This window comes from Coregonus clupeaformis, unplaced genomic scaffold, assembly GCF_020615455.1.
Source record: "Coregonus clupeaformis isolate EN_2021a unplaced genomic scaffold, ASM2061545v1 scaf1545, whole genome shotgun sequence".
Lineage (NCBI taxonomy): Eukaryota > Metazoa > Chordata > Actinopteri > Salmoniformes > Salmonidae > Coregonus > Coregonus clupeaformis.
In genome coordinates, this window is record NW_025534999.1 from 72217 (window position 1) to 80959 (window position 8743).

Genomic DNA, 8743 nt, shown 5'->3' on the forward strand with positions numbered 1-8743 from the left:
ATGTCGACTCAGACTACAGTATACTGCTTTTGCTTTCAACAAGCTCTGTGTTTTGAGTCGTACATACTGTGAACACAATAGAAGCTACAGCTGGCTGAGTAAAAAAAAATAAAAATGGTTAAAATATTTTATCATGTCGATAAATGTATTTAACGGTGCAAGGGAATTGTTTCATTTGCAGACGCTCGCTGTTACACGCCACACAAATGTCCATTATCATTCCCTCCCCTTGATAAATAATGCATTTAAATGACATGCATTTCCAGAATGCGGATATGGATTGTGTCTCTGGGTCACATGGCCTGAATTTTGAATAAGAGAAAATAAAATGTATTCCCCTTAAATGGCGGATTTAATATTTTAGCATTCTTTGTCACATATTACTTTTCTCTGCACAAAGAGAGCCCCGCCACCATGTTCCTAATCATTTAAATCCACATGCAATCTCGACTCAGCCATCTTAGCAACAGGCCTGGTCATCCATTAGCTACTTCTCATTTCAGGGAGAAGCTGCAGCCCCATTAGTTCTGCCATGCTCGGCTACATTTCCATATCGTTCCATTTCAGCGTTTTCAGCCCAGAAAATGGAAAAGTTGCGGATTAATTCCAACTAATCCTCAATTTTTCTATTGCCTTTAATTACTTGTTCTGGCCTCTGACACGCTGAATGGTCTCAGCAATAACTTGACTTGGACACGTCTCCCATTGTGACTTTAAGAAATGTTTGCTTATGTTTATACTTTATACTTTATCTCTCTCTCTCTCTCTCTCTCTCTCTCTCTCTCTCTCTCTCTCTCTCTCTCTCTCTCTCTCTCTCTCTCTCTCTCTCTCTCTCTCTCTCTCTCTCTCTCTCTCTCTCTCTCTCTCTCTCTCTCTCTCTCTCTCTCTCTCTCTCTCTCTCTCTCTCTATTCTCTCTCTCTCTCTCTCTCTCTTGCTCCCTTTCTCTCTCTCTCTTTCTCTGTGTGTGGTCTCCTATAGTTTGGTCATGAGTGACACCTTGTTCTGGTGGATCCTCATTTGAGATGACTAGTAAACTAGCTAGGCAGGTCATTTTTCATTTCTGGACCATTTTCATAAAGGTTTTAGACAGCTGATGTGGACCGTGAACGGATGCTTGTCCAAGTGGTCTACTTAATGATCCCTAAATGTAAGCTCTGTAAGAGTCTTCTGTCAATGTCTATGGTAACAGAACTGGTGGGAGCCACTTGCATTTTACTGGAATGCATTGTCAGACAACCGCTAAAAGGACACAATTATAATGTGCCACATCATCTGTGTAGAATCCATGTACACATTTTTTCATAGTGAGTCATCAGGGAGTTGGAACAAGGCGATTGGCAGGTGTGTGTGACTCCTCTGAGCCACCACGGTGTTATGATACCCCCCTTGACAGCCCTCCTGAACAGCACACTAGTTACCGTGGCCATCCAAGCAAAGCGGCCGTTTATGCCCCTTTGCATTCAAAGGAGGCCCCAACGAAACGCGCTGATGAAAGTAATCTAATACCACAAATTAGCCTGTCACTTAGGCCGGATTATAACCCCTGTGAGAGTACGAGCTCAAATAACTTCTGCTTCGTTGTTCCTGGATGTAAATGGGAGAAAGAGGGAGGAGGAGAGGGAGGGAGGAGGAGAGGGAGGGGGAGAGGGCGAGAGGGAGGGAGGAGGAGAGGGAGAGGAGAGGGAGGAGGAGGGAGGGGGAAAGAGGAGGGGGAAAGAGGGAGGGGGAGAGAGGGAGGGGGGAGAGAGAGAGGGGAGAGAGGAGGGGGAAAGAGGGAGGGGGAGAGAGGGAGGGGGGAAAGAGGGAGGGGGGAGAGAGGGAGGGGGAGAAAAGGAAGAAAAAGGGTACCTTTTCCTTTTAATCCGCTCAATCACTCTCTGTGTAATTAAATATATTTTCTTTGTCACCCCCCTCTCCTATCCATTTGAACACACCCCTTCTGGACTTCGAGGAGCCTCCCTCACTAATCTAACTCAATGCCTGCTTGGCCCCAAGCACCCACTCCACCCCTATGCCCATGTAGCTGTGCTGACATGTGAGAGAGGTTGGCAGAGTGAGAGAAAGAGAAAGAGATTGAGAGGTTTTGTTGATTCATGGTCTGCTCTGGCATAGCTTGTCAGATGCTGTGCATTCGTAATGGTCAGTGGCACTGACCTACAAATTATCACTGAAGAAAGGTGTTGAAACCTGGTTTTGGTAAACTGTCAGGGTCACACACACTCACATGCACACACACACACACACACACACACACACACACACACACACACACACACACACACACACTGAGGGAATGAACAGAAAAGCATTGAGGGTGACATTGGCTGAATTGGTCAGCCATTCTTAAGGTGGAGGGGCTTGCGTTTACACACATACACAGAGAAAACACACACACACACACATGGTTAAGTTCTATTCTTGGGATGGGCTGCTCACCTTGGCTCTCTCCCCTATCAGTCTTAGCTTGAACCTCTGAACAAATGGTGCCCCGCTTCAATGGAGGAAATAAGGAGCCTTTGAAATATTGCTCCACAAGGTCTCTCCACTTGCAGGCAGGCAAGGACAGTAGAACAGAAATCTACAGTCACTCTTTTGAATAGCATCTCCAACAGCTACAGTTACAATTACGCTACTGTATATAACATCAGATGAAGACAGCAACTCTTCCATAGAATCATGTCAGGCTAATCACCGGCTTGATCATACATATGATCTTGTTGAATGATAATGATATGATGACATTCGCTGCAAGGTGTTTCTATTTCAACTGACGTACTGTAAAATCACACCTCACGGTTCTTCGACGGCTTGACAATGTGGCAGGCAGGGTGCTTTACAACACCTTTTATAAGGTTAATCCCTCAACAAGGTAGTTGGTACAGATAGCATAATAAAGCCCTACCATTGTCTTAGTAATTCTTACATCTTGAATACATTAAATGAAAAACTTCAGAACCAACCAACATGCAGTACTACCAATTATTTGCTGTGCGTCAATTTCCCAACCCTAGCTACGGATTACTGCGCAATAAAGCAACAAATTCATTTCCAGGTTTTCTTGGAAGTGATATATTACAGCTTCAGTTACAAAGTTATTAAGAGTCGTTGCAGAGTGCTCAGACGATAATTGTCTAACAGGTAGAACAGTCAGTCTCTGTGGCTAATTAAAGGCATTAAATAATCACCTGTCACTTCTCGCCTGTCCTTGGTACAGAAATGAGAAGTTTCATCAGGCCTCCTAAAAATAGAGCGCTCCCTCGCTCTGAAGCCTCACTTTTCACCTTCTCTTTCTCATCAAAGAGGAGCTCAGCATGCCCAAGCACGGCTTAGACACTCTATTCATGTTTCCTCTCGCTTATTGGCTTCCATTAATCCGAGGTGGGAATTTTTTGGTTTCCGATCACATCAAGTTAGGCTAAGAAAATAAATTGAGCCTGTGACTTTGAATGCTGGATGCGACCCCCGGGGGGATAAATTGTGTCGTTATTTATGGTACAATATCTTAACTTTAAAGGTCCACACTATGAGGTTGAAATAATGTTGTGAAATTGTGAAAATTATGATAAAGGCCCTTTTAGTGTAATAGCTGTTTGAAAAGAGTTGCTGAAATTTCAGTCTGTTTTGGTGGGATGGAGTTTTGGCCTGCCTGGTGTCATCAAATTAGTTAATAGACCAATAAGAAAGAGTGTTCCAAACCATTCTGCCAATAACAGCTAGTTTCCAGTTTTCCCCTCCCCACTCAGACTACTCCCAGACAATCCTAGCAAAATTCTTGGCTTGAGAAACTGCTCTTGCTAAGCAATTTGTATTTCTTTTTGACCATTTTAATTGAAAACAATCACAGTAAGGTACTTAATTGTTACCCAGAAATGATTTGATATTGAGATAAAAACGTCTGCACTGGACCTTTAAAGGGAATGTCGTTTTAGTCACAACAGATGGAGTCTGAGGTAACAACGGTTTGGAGGGATGTTAAACAGCCAAGCCCATGAACACAACTCTACTTTGATATATAAACAAAGTCAGTGCATTAACACTGGTGAAACATGTCATCCCGAGGTGTCTGGAACTAAATTAGTTCTCAGCTCTCCTGTCCGATCGCATCAACAACTCCTTAAATGATGTGTAATATTAGGCTTGTTTAAACCAAATTACTGCTACAGGTGTGAATGTGCCTCAGCATCTGCATACCCGCCAGCTCTCCCAAGGGTCTCGATTGAAGGTCACTTCCCCTAGTGGGCAAAATTGGATGTGACGTTATCATGACAGTTCCTGGTTGCAATGATGTAATAACGACAGTTTTTAGTTGTAATGACGTCATGATCGAAAGACAGTCATTGCCCGCTGGGCCCTTGAACAAGAGGGGTGTTCAGGTCTCTAATTTGTCCCATATTACCGCCCTAGTTGCATCTACCACGTGGCTGCTACACAACGATGGTGGTGGATCAGGAACCGGTACCCTTTACTGTGTCCAGTATGAGCCCCATCTTGTAATAGCAGATAACAGGTCCCATTTTATTGTATTTTGTTCTAAGAAGAATCAATGAAACCCTTGTCTTGTGGTGATTCTGTTGGGCTGCGTTGATTCCCATTCAGTGGTTAAGTGTTTGTGAACAGCAGCCTACCTCAAAAGGTCAGACCACTTGGCACCCTCGGTTTGTTTTATATGTTGCTACTGCATCTCAAGCAAATACTGGGGGAAAACACCCCTAAACCTAGGTGGTTCTATACAAGGATAAATGACTGTGTTTTAGTGTCTAATGCTAGCACACAGCATGTGTACACATAGCCTACGTATACGCATGCACGCACAAACGCACACATATACACACCCACAGCCTCACACACCACAGGCATGCCCACACGTACACTCCCACACACACACCTTCCTTAACAATCTGCATCATTCACCATGATTTTGTTGTCAAGTGCCAGATCTTTGAAGTCATTTGTTCCCTGCTGAACAGCTAGGACCTATTCACCCTGCAGCACTAAGGCATAATGTGGTGCCACTTCTCTATGGCGCCACCCCAAATGGCACCCTAGTCCCTACATAGTGCACTACTTTTTACAAGAGCCCTATGTAATATATGCCTATAGGGGATAGGATGCCATTTGGGACTCATCCTATGTTGCCTACCCAATACACTGCTTTCTATGGTTCACTCAATTATAGTAGCATCATCTTGTGGGGTTAGGTTGTAAGGGGATGGAAATATTGATTTAAAAAATATTGCACATTAATATTTCAAAAGGCTGCCAAAGCATGTCAATAGCCATAATGAGTGTTGCACTTCTAAAGAGAGAATGGTAAAGAGTTAAGAGAGAGGAAATATGCTGTGTACAGTTAGGGAAGACATCACACATTATACCATCATCTATTGACATTCAAAGTAAATGTTATTGTAATAGCGTACTTCATACAGCTGTGCAGCCCAAAGGCCTTATCATAAATAAATGGCAAAAGCATAAATAAGCAAAAGATTAAACATAAAGGATGAAATAAATAAGAGAAAAATGCCAAATCAAACCAATACATTTTCTGACAGACACTGAACACCCTCATGTTCACAGTGGTGATATGTGGTTAGATAAAAGGACACAAATATTTCAAGGCTCTAAGTATTTGAGACTGGTGGAGACCAGTGTCTGAATAGCATAGGAAGTGACTATCTGGCGTGATAATCTATCTCCACAATTTGATTGTATTCTAACATGTCTGGGTGGTGGAGCGGATGCTGGATATAAATAACACAAACCTCATCAGGTCATTATTAGGACAGGCAGATGATGCACACTTCCTCTGCAGATGCGACAAAGGTCACCCACAACAATAATCATCACTTCATCATCAATATCGGCTGTGCACGTGAGAAATGCCCAGAGGAGGTAGGCCTAAGCTAAAACTGACGAGGACAATAAGCATCACTTCCAACTACACACACTGCTACACATACAAACATTTCTAAAAACATGTTTTCACTTTGTCATTATGGGGTATTGTGTGTAGATGGGTGAGAAAAAAAAACGATATTTCATCCATTTTGAATTCAGGCTGTAACACAACAAAATGTGGAATAAGTCAAGGGGTATGAATACTTTCTGAAAGTACTGTACCTCCAACTACACACAAGCTTCAAAAGTAATATTTCCATTGTTATCAAGTTAGACAAGAACAATATGCGTTAGAGAAAAATAGCTCTTGCTGGGTTCTTCACAGTTATTTCAGAGTTTAATCAATCAAGAAGACAAACTTAAAATAACCAAAACGTACAAAAGTGCATAACTACTGAATGTAAACGGCAAAACTCAAAGAGGTTATTTCATAGTTTTCCCCTATATTCATCTCTCTCTGATCAATCTTTTCATGTGCAAGTCATTATTGGGGCGGTTGCAGTAAAGGAGCCCATCCTGTATAACTACTTCCTGTACTACACTTTATTAAAGTAAACACTTACTACTAAAATGTTTGGACCACATTCATTCATAATTCATAAAGCCTTGGCTAAGAGAGCTCCAAAATAGACCATTGTACTATGACATCATAACTCATAAGAGGAGGAAGTGGGAAAAGAAGAGCAAGAGAGGCAGCCATCCAATCCACTGGTTTCTCCTGATTAGTAAAGGTGCCAGAGTGAACTTGATGGGAAATGGATTGAAATAACACACTGGCCCCCGTACGCCTGTCTGAGACGTACAGACTGAGAGCTTTGATAAAAGGGAGAAAAAACGGGGTTGAATGTTGCTACGTTTATGAGCTTGCCCTCTCAAATGGCTTCACATCTCCGAGTGTCATTACGGAAGGTCATTATGACGGTTACCACTCGGAAAGGGCACTCAGCATTGGTGTCGGGTAACGAATGAACACTTTGAAGTCAAAACTTTTTAAAGGGGTCAAACTCAAGTCAGGTCATGCATTTAGGGGTCCCTGCATTTTCATGTCAGTTACTTACAGTATATTGGGAGGCTTCTACATGTTGTTTGTGTTTTTCCTATCTGCCGGACATGCATAGCAATTTCCATTAGCCAGTGTGACCCGGTTAGCTCAAAATAGACATTGAACCAGATAATATTTTGTGACAAGGTTTGGTCATTTTGTTGTTAGTTTCGACCTAAAAATCACAGACTGTTATGACTGGGTGTCACGTCTCGTTTACGGTCACATTAAAGCAGGATCTGTGACGGAAGGGTCACGAAAAGTGTTTGGTGTGACAGAGGGAAAAAAGCGTTACTTTCGCTTCATACTGTCAGTGGAGAACATCTGTGTAGCAGAGATGCTTGTTCTGTGACCGTGCAATCGGCCCACTGCAGCTGTCCGAGGTGACAGTCCCTGTCATGGTTGAAGAAAAGAGAGAAAGAGAGGGGGGGGACTGAGACCAGAGAGAGATAATCCCTGTATCAAATCCAGCTCCAGAGACAGGGAGAGGAAGGTCCAGGTTTTTGCAGTTGAATGATTTAACTCGCTCGCCTGCCAATCTCTCCATCCACATCTTTGTCTTGTCTCCCCCGCCACCCTCTCCCTCACTTTATTACACTGAGGCTTTTTTCATATGTTGAGCCATGTCTATAGGAATAAAAGCCCATGTTTGTTCGCCGAATATGTCAGAGCTCTTTGAGATTTTGTTATGGCCTCACAAATCCCTCTGTGGGTTACTGTGTGTCGTCTCAAAGAGGTTTGCACAGTACAGTGGCGTAGGAACAGCTCTCATCATGCATGGCTTAACTGTGTAATAGCTTTGCAACTTCAGCAGCTCTTATTTACTATAATGGCTCCACCATTATAGTACCATCAGTCTCCTCTCCTGTATGGCCTCTGTCTTTGCTAATAGGGCCCTTACTTTTTCCCATTATGTAAATACAGATGTAGGATCTTAATTTGATCTCCCTGTTACAGGATAACTGTCCTGCAATACAGGAAATGTAAAACTTGTAGTGTATTTGAGGTATAGAAAGGCTTCTGAAGTTTGTAATTTCCACTTTGAAATGTATCAACCCCTACAAAAATGTCCATTAATTATAATCCACATAATAATTCACATTTCCTGTTGCTGCAGGATTATTTTCCTGCTGTAGCAAACTGGCTCAAATTAAGAGCCTACATCTGTAAGTCTTGATGAATACATGTCTTCCCTTCCTGAGTTCTTTCCACTTTTCAAGCAAGATTGAGGTCTGTATGGAACAAAATGTACATGACGATGTGTATGTAGGCCAAGGTCGAGTCTTTTGTCCACATAATGAAAACTATTATAGATTGGTCCTTCAAGGCTGGGATATGAGTGACATATGTGTTACGCGGCAAAATATTTTTAGGTTTAACAAATAGGACAGAATGATTTGACATGTATCCCGTTGATACAGTCTGTCTTCACAAGGGAATTCAGCTTTTTCCACTATCTGTTCCCCTTGGCCGACGTGGTCTTAGATTTCAGCCCCACTCTTAAATGATTGAAATCTCAAGTTTCTGACAAAGTAACCTAGTTATGCTATCCATCCCTGGCAAAAGTTTTAAAACTTGCAGCAGCTTGACCCGTTGGCTGTGAGAACACTTCACTGCTCGTCTTTGAATACATTTACTGATGCAAACACTCACTCTGGGTCGAAAGAGATCTTGGTATGTTGCCCTGTCTGTAGAGTGCCAGCATCTCGCTTTTACCTCAGGTCAGAATCCAGCACTGTCTATCCATGGGGAAGGCTGCCCTAAGACCTTCTCCTCACCACAACGGCACAGGGGGAACTTATCAA